Source organism: Hibiscus syriacus, unplaced genomic scaffold (assembly GCF_006381635.1).
Source record: "Hibiscus syriacus cultivar Baekdansim isolate YM2019G1 unplaced genomic scaffold, ASM638163v2 tig00111330_pilon, whole genome shotgun sequence".
Taxonomy (NCBI): Eukaryota; Viridiplantae; Streptophyta; class Magnoliopsida; order Malvales; family Malvaceae; genus Hibiscus; species Hibiscus syriacus.
The window spans coordinates 12505219-12519206 of NW_024063059.1; the positions used below are offsets into that span (position 1 = coordinate 12505219).

The 13988-nt window shown below is 38.4% G+C and overlaps 2 pseudogenes; both read right to left on the bottom strand.

Moving 5' to 3' along the window:
- Positions 1-323: 323 nt before the first annotated feature.
- LOC120158544 lies at positions 324-11799 on the bottom strand (annotated as a pseudogene).
- A 291-nt stretch (positions 11800-12090) lies between these two features.
- Positions 12091-13776, bottom strand: LOC120158545 (annotated as a pseudogene).
- Positions 13777-13988: the final 212 nt, after the last annotated feature.

Here is a 13988-nt window from a genome sequence, read left to right on the forward strand (position 1 = left end):
CACGGTTGCGACAGAGGGATTAAAGAGTATTTGAAGGTGAGATCACATCTTCTGAAAATTTTAAATTCCCATATAGTTTAGGTATTTTCTTTGATGATCTAATTTTATACTATGAAATTTTATAATTCCATATCCTCTAAATTTTTAATAAACTTTCTAAGTTGGTACCCTAATTTGTATTCTTAAGCTCGTCCTTGAACCAATGGATGGAATTTGTCCACCCAATGAGAGACGTAACGAATAGTTGAAGCCCAAAATGTGTGAATGAAGCGCACCAAATTCATTGAATTTATTATGAGGCCATGCCACCGTATAAAATTATGGCAAAAATAAACCATCCATCCTTAGAATTGCTTACTAGATCCAACTACAGAACCAACTGCAGTTTCAATAGAGGATTTGTCAACAAACTTGTGGTATGGCAAAATTTGTTTAATGAACAAAAAATTGTTATTATAAAACTAATTTGTTTCATTTTGAAGATATGCAAGTGTTGGCAATTGAACTAGCCTTGCGGAGACCCTATGGTTTAAGCCTTGATCCTCGTTGACTCTCCAACAACTTTCTCCATTCTACAGTACCACTCCGATTCGAGTGTGTTCCACCATATCTTAGGTGTCGTATAGGTCTTAGCACACCGAAGACGGCAAGGTCGGCTAGATTAGGCTTCAATCCCCCTGCACAACGAGAATCAGAGAAAAAAACTAACAATTACCCTTCAAAGACAATAGGATAAGAAAAGTACTATGACAATTTTTAAGATAGAGTCAGATCAATGTGGTAGCTTAACTATAATGTACCATTTCAATTAAATTACAACCCTACCAAGACATCTTGCCAACCTCAAAATTGTGAGTCTATATATATAGGGTTAAGATCCACTTACACAATATAAAAATAAATAGTTTTACACTGATTAAAAATCATTGGATGAGCAAAAATAGATGGCTGAGATTATCTCCTTATTTTTTTCTAGTGAATATCTTCTTATTCCCTACTGTTAATCTCAGTAGTCTATTTTCACTCATCTCATGATCCTAAATCAATGTAGAACTTTTTAGTTTTACATTGTATAACTGGATCCTACCTCATATATATATATATATATATATAAGATGTAATGTGACGAATGCATGTCATAATTATCAATCAGCGGCTGTTGCATCTCTGATAACTGTATTCACTGCAGGTATAAATCATACCTAAAAAACTTCGACCATTTAGAGCATCCACCCAAGTTTCTGCTGCTTCATACAAGGCAGCACGCTCATCAGTTATGTTATATTTCTTCTTTAGATTCTTAGACACAAAATACATGGCTGCAGCTCCAGCGTATTTCACTGTTATTTTCTCAGTGAAACTGAAGTTACCTGCAGTTAAGAGGTAAGAAAAACAAGAATCCAATGTTGGTACTGATTGAATAGAAAAGAACAAATCCAAGTATAAAACACAATCTATGGTAAAAAAAAAAAGAAAAAAAAAAGCAGTTGAAATCCTCGAAGAGATCATTCTAAAACATGAGGCCTACAGCAAAGTAAATCAACAAAAGTTAAAACAAATTAGAAAATGTCATAATCACAGACTTGCATACGGAAAAAAAATACAATGACAATTTGATAATATAGATCATCCAGTAAAAGTTGCATGCTACAGAATCCAATAATCAGAATAGCATCAATGGGAATGTGATAGGAAGAGTAGCTGAGTAATAATTGAGGTTAGGTAATTTATAATTCATGTAATTAACAATTCTGTACAAAGAAAATTGCTTATGATCATGAAAAAGAGTTCTAAAAACAAATTATTGTTAATAGATTATTAAAAATGGATTTCACAGAACAACTAATTAGAAGTTATGCTTAATGATACAGGGAGAGTATGTGAGAAGCTACTAGAAAACTATGGTTAGTAATCGGTGGCACTGCACTAGCACCAAAAGCTGTTAGAGGCAACTAGTGGCAGTTAATAAGTTGTTGGCAGCAATTAGCATTACCTGGTGGGAAAAGTGTGTAAACGGCAGTTATCTAGCTAACGGATTGCCTTGTATATAGAGAGTCCAAATCTGTGTTGAATAAATATGAATGAAAATACCTCTGTTCCTCTCTTTCTCCTTTCTCTCCCAATTACCCTTTCCCTTGAAACCCCACCAAACCAGTAGATAAGGAAGCTGTTCTCTTCATCAGCTTCCCTGCCTTGCTAGCCATTAAACCACTTATCACTTGAACAAATACTAAAAAATCACAGGACGTGGTTTAAAGATTAAATGGACCTAGACATATCTAATTTCCAAATGTCTTCTATCCAAGTACATTTTCTACTGTTTCACGTCTTCAATTCCCAGAAAATTGACGGTAAAACTCTATTTGAGGTTCATTATTGGAAATGTTAATGTTACTTATTTAAAGTATTCAGAGGAAAATATCATCTCCTAGATAAAAACTGAAACAGAATAGTCTCCAAAGCTCATTGACCTTTAAAATGTTGCAATTTGCTCAGGAAAGTATATAAGAAGTCGTAGGCATTTCAAAAACATTTCAAGTAATGGAACACGTATAGAAGCTAGATAGTTGATAATTCTTATGATCCATAAATAGATAAAATTACTTTTTTAATACTTATTAAAGGACCTATGTAAAACATAGAGGTTGACATAATTATTCCCAGGTTTAGGGGTAAATGGATCGGTCGTTGACTAAAATTAATGTGAAAGCAGCAAGGTTTGTAAAAGAAGGGAAGGGAGCTACATATATATAATATGAAACTATGCATTAATTTACCATTGCTAGTGATGTAGTCGAAAGACTCAAGAGCCTCGGAAGTGTTGCGGTATATGTTTGGGGATAAGACATGCACCAACTGGTTGTCAACCCACCTACATAAGGACATCATTATTAGTGTTCCAAAGATCAAATACTTTATTCTAAAAGCAGCTATAGCTAAAGGAACACTACGAATTGCACTGATGCAGCAATATGTATTAACCAAAATGGTCATCAATTCATAGGAACACAGAAACAAGAAAAAATGGCCTGTGTATAGTTTGGCACACACTTAACTCTATATACTAACAAGATTACTTGCATATATGCTCATATTATATCTTGATACTGAGCATCATTGCTAAGCATATAGATTTCATGTTTGCGTGCATGGGATTCAATTAAGAAGACGATTAATATAAATAGTTCTACAAATTATTCAATTTTGTCAGAGGGTAAATAACTGATGTCAAATTCAGATCATTCAAGACCAGATAAATAACTGATATCAAATTCTATGCATATAGATGACATGTTTGCATTCATGTGATTCAATTAAAAAAATAAGTATAAATAGTTGTACAAATTATTCAGTTTTGTCAGAGGGTAAATAACTGATTTCGAATTCTGATCATTCAAGGCCAGGTAATAGAAAATTAATAGGAATGCTAGGACAAGCCACCCAAATATTCCAACAGTGGAAAGGCCCATATGTCACATATTAGTCCTGGAACTTCTTATAAAAAATTCCAGTAAAATCTTATCTCTAAAAGTCTAAGTTAGGTTTAGATCTTATCTCTAATTAAGGTGTTCATTCCTTTCGTTAATAGGAGACCAAATTATAAGTATTGCACGTTTGCCTTTGTGCACTTTGCAAGTAGAGAGGATCTGCTCCTTGCAAAGGGTAGGATGAATAATGTTTTGATTGATGGGAGGAAAATTTCGGTTTCGATTGCGAGATTCCAGAGGAAGAATAGTTTGAGGAGTTCGGTGCGTAGTAGCGTGGCGGGGGCCAGGAGTGTACGAGCAGAGGAGCTTGGGTGAAGAAGCTTGAAGTCCCGGGTTAACGATGGAGGGAAGATGCCGGTGAACAAGTTTTATGATGGAAGGTCGTATAAGGATACGGTTGTGGGAGTTAAGAAAGGTGAGGGCATGAAGGTGAGTAGTTATGGAGTTATCAGGGGAGTCAACAGTTTTGGAGTCTCTAGGGAGGGGAAGAATCCTTTGGATATGTTCATTCCTAAGGAGGAAAGTTCGTGGTTGAGAGCGTCTTTGACTGGAATTTGTAAGGAGTCCTTTGAAGTTGATTTTGTGCAGAGGGCTCTCATTACTGAAGGTATCAATGCTAAGGTGGCTCGTTGGGGTCATGCTAATAATGCGTGCTTAGTAGTTTTCCGATCGGTCGAGGAGAAAGTAGCAACGGTGGAAGAGAAATGGGAGGCTCTATCATTCTGGTTTGATAGGTTGGAACCTGTCTTGGACGTGAATAATGTCCCTTTGATGTATTGTACGGTTTCTTTGATAGGTGTCCCTTTAAACTGCTGGTCAGTTGATTTTTTCACTAGTTAAGCTTCTAGTTGGGGCGCTCTAGTGAAGATTCAGGAGCAATCTGTTTTGAGATCGGATTGCAGAGCGGCTCGCTTGATGGTAAGGGTGGCAAGTCCGTTTGATATACCTCCTCAGGTCTTTGTTAATACGTTCGGTAGGTCGTTTACTGTTAAAATTAAGGTGGAAGGAGGTGAAGATTTTTTCCCGGTGTTAGACGAGGTGGTTGAAGAAGTCGGCACCGTGGATCCTTGGGCGGAGAATTCACAGGAGTGGAGCCAAGGGGCTGAAGTGGAGGGGCAGGATGGGTTATTGGGTTGTCAGAAGATGTCAGGCTCTCAGGTCAGAGTGGAAGCATGGGTTCGGGATTCTCCATGTGGGGTCGGCACGCGTGGCGAGGGATATGTCAAGGAGACAGAAGTTGGTGATTGTAGTGGGACTATTAATTTATGTTTGGTGGAGACTGCATCAAGTGGAGATCCAGGTCAGCAGGAAGTGTTGGGGGAATTTCTTGATGGAAGAGAAATGGGAGTGAGTAAGGGAGTTGTCTCTTTGGGGACTGGAAATTGTGACCAAATTAATGGGTTAAATTTTAATTTGGGGTCGGTGGAGACTAGTGGGCCCTCAAATGGTTTTTCTAGTATTAAAAATGTTGGTAATAAATTGGTTTTAGTAACTGATTCGGGGGATGATATTCAGAATGTTTATCGGATGAAGGAGGGGGTTGCTTTTCAGAAGTCAGACTCGATGGTTGCGGCTCTAGAAGATGGTTCAGAGAAGGAAGGTTCTCGTGATTCTCTTTTGAGTTCGAGTGTCAAAGAGCTAGATGGGAATCAGGGTGCGAAGTGCTCCATAATTCCTTTGGATGATAAATGCAAATCACGGGGAAAGGAGGGAATTAGTTTTAAGAACTCGGTCCAATTCCTGTCTCGTCCCTGGAATAATGCAAACCATAGGAAGTTAAGAATTGCTCCCACCAATTCCGGTAGTGTTGGCTCGGACGGTGAAGTTTCTATTACTTTTCTTGATAGATTATATAGAAGGGTGGATAGGAGTTTTTGTAGGGATTCTTTGGATCATGATAGGAGTACTTCAGAACATTCACACCCTTCGGGTCATGCAAGATGTGAAGCAGCTGCTACCAGGGAGGTTTGTGACTTGTTGGGGATTTCCTTTAAAGAAGGGCAGGATGTTTTTGAAGACCAGATAATGAGGATGGAGTTGATAGGAGTTCCTCGGGATTCCTGAGTGCTGGTGACTGGTTGTTTTAGGTTGTTATCATTGTTATTTAAATGACTCATTTGAAAATGATCTCTTGGAATGTTAGGGGACTGGGGAAATCAGAAAAGTACGAGCTGTTGCTAGATTAGTCACCAGAGTTAAACCTACCTTTCTGCTTTTGCAGGAAACTAAACTGAATAAGTTCCAGAATGAATTTTGGAGGAAATTGGGAGGTACTTGGTTGAAAGGAAAATGCTGTCAGCCAGCAGTTGGATCTGCAGGGGGCTTAATTTGTTTGTGGAATGATAATTTCTTTGAAGTCACTAGGGAATTTTATCATAATAGATTTATTGCTTTATCAGGGAAATTTAAGGCTAGTAATTTTGATTGTGTTATTATTAACGTATATGGTCCGACAGTAGAGGCTGATAAGGAGGTTTTCTTCAGGGAGCTGAGCAATTTTGTGCATACTCTAGAATTGCCAGTGTGTGTAGGGGGGATTTCAACGCCTACCTCGATCCATAGGAGAAAATTGGGGTGGCTCAAAATTGGCATTCTTTGGATATTTGTAATGCTTTTGTACAGGGTTTTAATTTTGTGGATTTACCGTTAGTTCGAGGGAGGTTTACGTGGTGCAATAATAGGGAGTTTTCAACTTGTATAAGACTAGATCGGTTTTTATTAACGGATAACTTCTTTCAGAATTTTTCGAAAGCAATTCAAAAGCTGTTACCTAAATCCCTATTCGATCATAATCCTTTGTTGCTTGAAGAAGACTGTACAGAATGGGGTCCTAAACCTTTTCGGTTTTTCAACTATTTGTTAGAGGAAGATGGGTTTGATGGGGTGATTCGGAACTCGATTTTTAATTTGAAAACGGAGAATGGTCGACGGGGTTTGCTTAGTATATTACAAGGAACGAAGAAAGCAATAAAAAACTGGCCAAACTCAAATCAGAAGGGGTTTTCGGAGGAGATTTCTGTTGTGGAAACAAGGATACATGAGTTGGAATTGAGGTCTCAAGGTGGCGGCATTTCTGCTCAGGACAGGTTGCAGCTTCTGCGTTGGAGGAATGATTTGTGGAATTTGCACAGGAAGGAGGAAAGTATTTGGCTACAGAAGTCAAGACAAAAGTGGATAACGAATGGGGATAGAAATACCAGATTCTTCCACTTATGTGCCTTGAATAGGAGCAGAGTAAATGCAATTTCGTCCTTGAAAGTGGCGGTTGTTGCGGTTACTGATCCGGATCAGATTAGAGCTGCTATTTCAGATTTTTTTTAAGTGCAGTTACAATGACAAGTCAACTCTGGAGGTGGACGAAATTAATCTGAACTTCGCCAAATTAACAGATGATCAAATGGAAGGTTTAGAGGCTGCTTTTTAGGAAGAGGAAGTGTGGGAGGCTATCTTCTATTCAGACAGCGCGAAGGCACCTGGTCCGGATGGATTTACTATGGGATTTTTTAAAAAATTCTGGCCTCTAATGAAGGAGAATATTATGAAATTTGTTCAAGATTTCCACAAAGGTAGATAATGGGAGAATGGGGTTAATCATTCTTTCATTTCTCTAATCCCCAAAAAACTGAATCCAGAGGTAATTGAAGATTTTAGACCCATAAGTCTTGTTAGCAGCATTTATAAAATAATTTCTAAAGTGCTTTCAAAAAGGCTAGTTTCAGTTATTAATGACATTGTTAGCCCATCGCAATTTGCCTTCATTCCGGGAAGACAATTGCTTGATTGTGCTCTTTTGGCTAATGAAGGCATTGAGTATTGGAGGAAAAGGGGGAGACGTGGAGTAGTCTTCAAAGTTGATTTCCGAAGGGCATATGATTCAGTTGAATGACCAATTTTACTGAGATTAATGAAGGTTATGGGCTTTGGGGATAAATGGATTTCTTGGATTGATCGTTGCATTTCTACAGCCTCTATCTCGGTGTTAGTGAATGGATCTCCTACGAAGGAATTTCACATTTCTAAAGGGTGGAGACAAGGATGCAGTCTGTCCCCTCTTCTGTTCAATTTAGTTGGGGAACTTTTAAATCTAATGTTGATCAAGGCTGCAGATGTAGGCCTTTTCCAAGGGTTCAGAATCGGTAGGGATGGTAATTCCTTCCATTTGACCCATCTACAGTTTGCAGATGATCTAATTTTATTCTGCAGTGATTCACCGATGCAGATCTTGAATATTAGGAGAGTTTTGATGGTTTTCAGTGTTATGTCGGGGCTGCTTTTAAATTTGTCAAAGAGCACTTTGTATGGCGTCAATGTAGGGGTTGATAGGATTATGGACTGGGCAAAGGAAGCGGGTTGTGGAGTGGGGTCTTTTTCGATGACGTACCTCGGTTTACCGATTGGTTCAAGTAGGAATTCTATAGGTTTGTGGGAACCGATAATCCAACTTTTCATTAGAAGACTAGCAGGTTGGAAAGCTAATTCTTTATCGATGGCTGGTAGACTTGTGTTGGTTAAATCTGTGTTGTCTTCTTTACCGATTTTTTTCTCTCTATTTTCAAAATTCCAGTAAAGGTGACTCAGAAATTAAATTCGTTGAATGCTAACTTTCTTTGGGGAGAAAATCAATCTAAGAATCGAATTCACTGGGTGAATTGGAATTTGGTGTGTAAGCCTTTTGAAGAGGGAGGGTTGGGAATCCTTGATATTAGGTTGATGAATAGAACCTTGCTTGGGAAATGGGTTTGGAAATTCGCAAATGAGAAAAACAGTCGGTGGAAAAAAATGATATGCTGTAAAAATAACGTTAGCAACTTATCTCTTGCATTATCACATGCCGCTTCACCTATAGATTCTTGGGTATGGAGGGGTATTTTGAATAATTATGTTAAAGATGATACAATGGGAGAGTGTTTGAGAACAAATTCCAAGATCCAATTGGGGAATGGTAGGTCAATTGCCTTCTGGACTGATGTTTGGGTGAATAATTTGACATTGAAAGCTCAATTTCCCAGGATTTTTGCTTTGTCGACGAATAAACGGGGGCTTGTAGCCGAGTTTGGTGGTTTTCATAATAATGTTTGGGTTTGGAATATTCTTTTAAGAAGAAACCTTTGTGATTGGGAATTGGAGCAGTGGATTACTCTTATGTCTTTGCTTGATAATATTGCGGTTTCCGGTTATGTGGAAGATTTTCTTGCTTGGTCGGGGAATGGGGCTGGTTTGTTCTCAATCAAGTCTTATAGACAGACGCTGTCGAGCAATTCTGAATGCAAGTTTGAGTGGAAGAAATGGGTGTGGACTGGTTTGGCTCCTCTTAGAGTCCAAACCTTTCTGTGGCAGGTTTGCCATCGTAAATTGACAGTCCGAGTGGAGTTGAGGAAAAGGGGAATCCCTTTGGATAATGTTTTTTGTCCGTTATGTGGTTATCTTGAGGAAACAGTAGAGCAACTATTCTTATTGTGTTCTGTTGCAAGAGAAATTTGGAATAAATTACTAAAGTTATGGGATATTTCTACTGCTTTGCCTCAAGATCCCTTTTCCCTCCTCTGTTCTTGGGCAAACCTACGGCAGAATTCTATTATTTGGAGGTTTATCCTGGCTGTCGTCTTATGGTCAATTTGGAAGGCTAGAAACTTGGTGGTGTTTGACAACGGAAATTTGGACAACACAGCTCTTTTTTTCTTCATTAGACTTAGGTTGGCTAAATGGTACCTTGCGAAATATCCTACAGCATGTTTGCAGACTGATCTGCTGGTAGGGGATCCATCGCGGGCTGATCAGTTTCCACAACCGTCTTGTTCAAAGAAGGTTATTGGTTGGGCACCTCCACCATCGAACATGTTTAAATTTAACGTGGATGGGGCAGTTACAAGTGATGGGTTGAGAGGTGGAATTGGAGGTATTTTAAGAGATTCAAATAGTTCGACCTTAGCCACTTTCTCTAAAGCAGTAGGGTCTACTCTTCCTATTCTGGCAGAACTTAAAGCTATTAAGGAGGGAATTGATTTTTTCTATTCATCGGGTTGGTGTAAGAAGGGAAGACTTATTATCGAAAGTGATTCAAAAAGTGCAGTGGATTGGATTAAGAACCTACAACCTACCCCTACTTCCTTGCGGGATCTGGTACAGGAAATTGGGGCTCTTATTTATGCTTTGGACGCTGTTCTTAGATGGATTCCTAGGAGCTGTAATATGGAGGCTGATAAGTTAGCTAAGTAGGGGATTGGTTGATTGTCTGTAGATCTTTGGTTTGTATGTTTTGTGCTTTCTTGGGCAAAGCACAAGCTTTGAGTCTGTAAGAGTGGTGGTAGTTTTGTAAGAGGTAAACCAATCAGGTTTCTAAATTGGTTTACCCTAAGTCAGTGGTGTTGGTTATGATTGTTTTTGGGCGTCTTCTGTTTTTCTGTTTTTGAAGGGGTGTTTTCCTGGATGTATCTTATGTAATTTCAGGTGTTGAATAAATTTCTAAGGCACTCTTTTCCTCCTTCCACTGATTAAGGAGCTTGGTTATAAGCTCCTATAATCAAGAAGGGGGTTTTTAATGAGGCCTACAATTCTTATCAAAAAAAAAAAAAAATTTATACACTACTTGATCATCATGATTGACAGGTTGGCATTCTAAGAGCATAACATTTTTTACACTATTTTGAATGTACTTCAAGCTAAGCTTCATCCAAATTAGTTTAAAAGTCTAAGATCAATTAAAAACACATATATATATATATAACCACCAAAATTTAGTGCACTGTGCACTCACATAGTTTTCTCAATAACTTAGCTAGATAAAATGATTCTAATAAGAAATAAATAGCTTTTTGATACAAGTAGCTGGGGTTCAATCTTATACCTGAATCCTCCTTAAGAATTTAACAAATGCTAGATCAAGATTAAGTTCTTAAGAACTAACTAATATTGTAGTGATGTAGTAAAATTGAAAATCTAATTACAATGAAAACAAGACAGTCTGTACCTACGCCATTTTGTTTCTTCATCTTCGTCAGCAACTGAAGTCTTTGTTTTCTCAGGAAGAATCTTTTCACCCAATTGGTCAATTATAGCTGCATGTTCCACGTGCCAGTTCGGTCAATCATAGCAACTAACAAGCTTAAATAAACTCAATAACTTAAAAAAATGGGTAGGTCCTTGGGGCTAATACAAAGTATCCAACGAAAATTTCGACTATAAACGGTTTTGATAACAAGAACCTGATGAATCCACCAGCTGTTGACCATCAACCATCAGTATAGGCACCTTCTTGTAATCAGACCACTTGATCTCTTTCTTACTAATAGGATCGACTTCCACCACCTTGTACGGTATACCATAGTAGTCCAAAAATGCTGAGAAACAATAATGAATCATGAAATTATTAAGATTTTAATTAGTTGTTTTGATATTTATGATATGGCTTTCAACATCCTAAAGTTGCTAAGAAAAAATACAAATTTTAGAAAGGAAAACTAAAGTTGATTAAAAATGCAAATTTTAGAAAGACTACAATGCAAAACAGAGAATAAAATTGTTTCATCGAAGAAAAAAATGCATTCGCTATGTTTTCAGTTTTCAATTCCTCAAAAAAACCCGTCTCTCCATGGTAATTGTTTTTGCTGCTATACATATACACACACAGTTCCTTTAAGTTGCTAGAATCCATAAGCCAAAACATATCTGATTTAAAAATTTATATACAATGAATAGTTAATATGTATGACTTATAATGTTTCCTCTATAATTCACTAAAAAATAACAATTTAATCATTCAAAAATGGCTAGTATCCAAATAACTTCTTTTTAATTTACTTTTTGCGGGAGCAGGCAAAAATAAGCAAGTACAAAGATGAAGCACTAAGTTTAAATTTGATTAGTTTTGTGAATATTTGTAGGAACGATTACAACGGAGAGTATAACAAAGAAAATCAACAAAGATATACTACCTTTAACTTTATTACAAAATGGGCATGCCTCATACTGATAAAGAACAACCTCCTTCGGCATGATTTCGGCTGGTGGCGGCTCCTTGGCGTAGACCGAAGCAGCAGTGGCCACAGAGGCGACAACGCCGGCAAGGCCGAGAGAAACGGCTTGATCCGGGCTTTTTGAAAAGGACTCGAGGAGGGGAGAGAACCAACGGTGAGAGGAGTTGGAATTGTTAGTTCTGCTGCTGCGGAAGAGCGCCACCTGGAGGAGACGAGGTTGGAGGTTGACTGCTCCTCCGTCGTGAACGGTGGAGAATGTCCTAGAAAGGACGGAGGAGGTGAACGAGGAGGCCCTTCTCATTGGCGATCCTGTAGCTGGGGGCAGATCTTGGCCAGGATCCAAGGGTTTTTCTTTCTTGCTTTTTAAAGATTGTGCCAAAAAAAAAAAAAAGAATATGAAATGTATTAAAAATAAGAAACATACGTGGTATGTGTCATTGACGCATATTTACATAAAAACGAAAACGAGCCGAGTCATGACAGTAGCGGTACATGCATAGAAACCTTATTCTTAATTATTCAATCGCTGCATGTTTAAAAATTTATTCAAATACTTGAAAAAAGAAAACTAAAAGGAACCCATGTTCTTGCAGAAATTGAAACTAGGCCAAAACTAACACTAAACTTATTCACTCGGTCGAAAACTCGAACAACATGGTGTGTCGGTACTTGCTACCAGGTTGAACAACAACCGATGGGAAGTTCGGTTGGTTTATGGCGTTAGGAAATCCCTGCGTCTCCAAGCATAAGCCGGCGTGCTTATTGTAAACGGCACCTCCTTTCCCCACCACTCCGTTCACATAATTATCGGTGTAGAATTGCATCCCGGGGGCATTGGTCCACAAGTTAAGGACCCTCGAACTCGATGGACTCTTCAATTTGGCAGCGTGTTTCAAACCTGATTGTTCTTCTCCACCGCTGAGAACATAGTTATGGTCATAACCCAAACCTACCTCATCGATCGAGAGAGCGATCTTCTTCTCAGCAGTGAAGTCAAAAGGAGTCCCTTTGACATGCTTGATTTCACCGGTTGGAATCAGGTTCTCGTCCACAGGAGTGATATCAGATGCTCATATCTGTATCGTATGGTCGAGTATGTTCCCCGAGTTGTGGCCCGCTAAGTTCCAATACGTATGTTGAGCCAAGTTAATCGGAGTGGCCTTATTCTCGGGCACCGCTTCCATGTCGAGCTTCATTGTTTTGCTTGAAGTTAGAGTGTAGGATGCAGTCACAGAAACATCACCCGGATAACCTTCGAACACAAAAACAGCAACATCAGAGAATCAAATAGAAATATGTGTGCTCGAAAGAGGGTGTGTGCGATCTTACCCTCCTCGGCATCGCTGCTGCGATATTTGAAAGTAATGGAGGGGTTGTCGCCTATCGTATATTCTACCACCTCCCATATTCTCTTGTCAAACCCCTTGAATCCAGCTGAAGGCAAGAAACAAAGAAAAGATACATGCGAATTCGTCATAAAAAATCCGAATAAGAATGAAAGTTCCTTATTGATCGGGGGAACAAAAGAACACCTAGGGACGAGAAGTATGTACCGTGGAGACTGTTTGGAGGGTTGTTGATTGGCAAAGAGTAGTCAGTTCCATTGAGAGTAAATTTGCCATTTTTAATCATGTTTGCTACTCTTCCCACAATGCAGCCAAAATAAGGCGCAGCACCTTGCTGATCAAACATAACAAAAATTAACCCCAAAAATCCGATTCTCTAAATCAAGGAGACTAAAAAGACATAATTCAACTCGACACGCGTAATAGTTTATGTAATAATATATGTTAGGAGGCGAATTTATAAAACTGTAACAAATTATCGATTGAAAATACAAAGAATAATTTGAAATTTTCAAAGTACGACCCATCTCTGAACTCGACAACCAATCGATTCATCACACAAACTACAAGATGAACATAGATGGGTTTCTCTTCTTTGTCCAAAAACAATCCAATTCACCAGACAAGATTAAGATCAGAATCAAAACTCTTCCAAAGTCAACAGAAGAAACGCACACACAAGTGAGAAGATTTACCAGGTACGGTTCGACAGTGTCGAATCCCAGGACGACACGACTAATTCACCTTAAAATTCAAGACGACATCGGCTAATTCAACTTAAAATTCAAGAAAGAAAAAGACCACAGTGATTGTTAATAATTCAGCATTCAAATTTTATTAGAAGAAGAAGTGAATGGGAGTAACGTTTTTGTCAGGAACAGACAATGAGGTGATAGTGCAGCCAATGTTGGTGATTTTAACAACCATGGTTCTATTGTTGAGTTCCTAAATCTGGGGTTGGTCTGCCATTTGAGGATTTTTTTCTTTTCTTCTTCAGTTTTTTGAGTTTCAGATCGGATGTTGGGTTTGGTATTTATAAAGGAAAAACACTGTGTCGGTGATGAAGGTATTACGTCACTTTGTCCCTTGTGGCGTGCCACGTATTCATATCTCTTTTGTTTCTACTAATACTACTATTAGGGGTGTAAACGAGTCGAGTCGAGTTTGAGTATTGCAGAGCT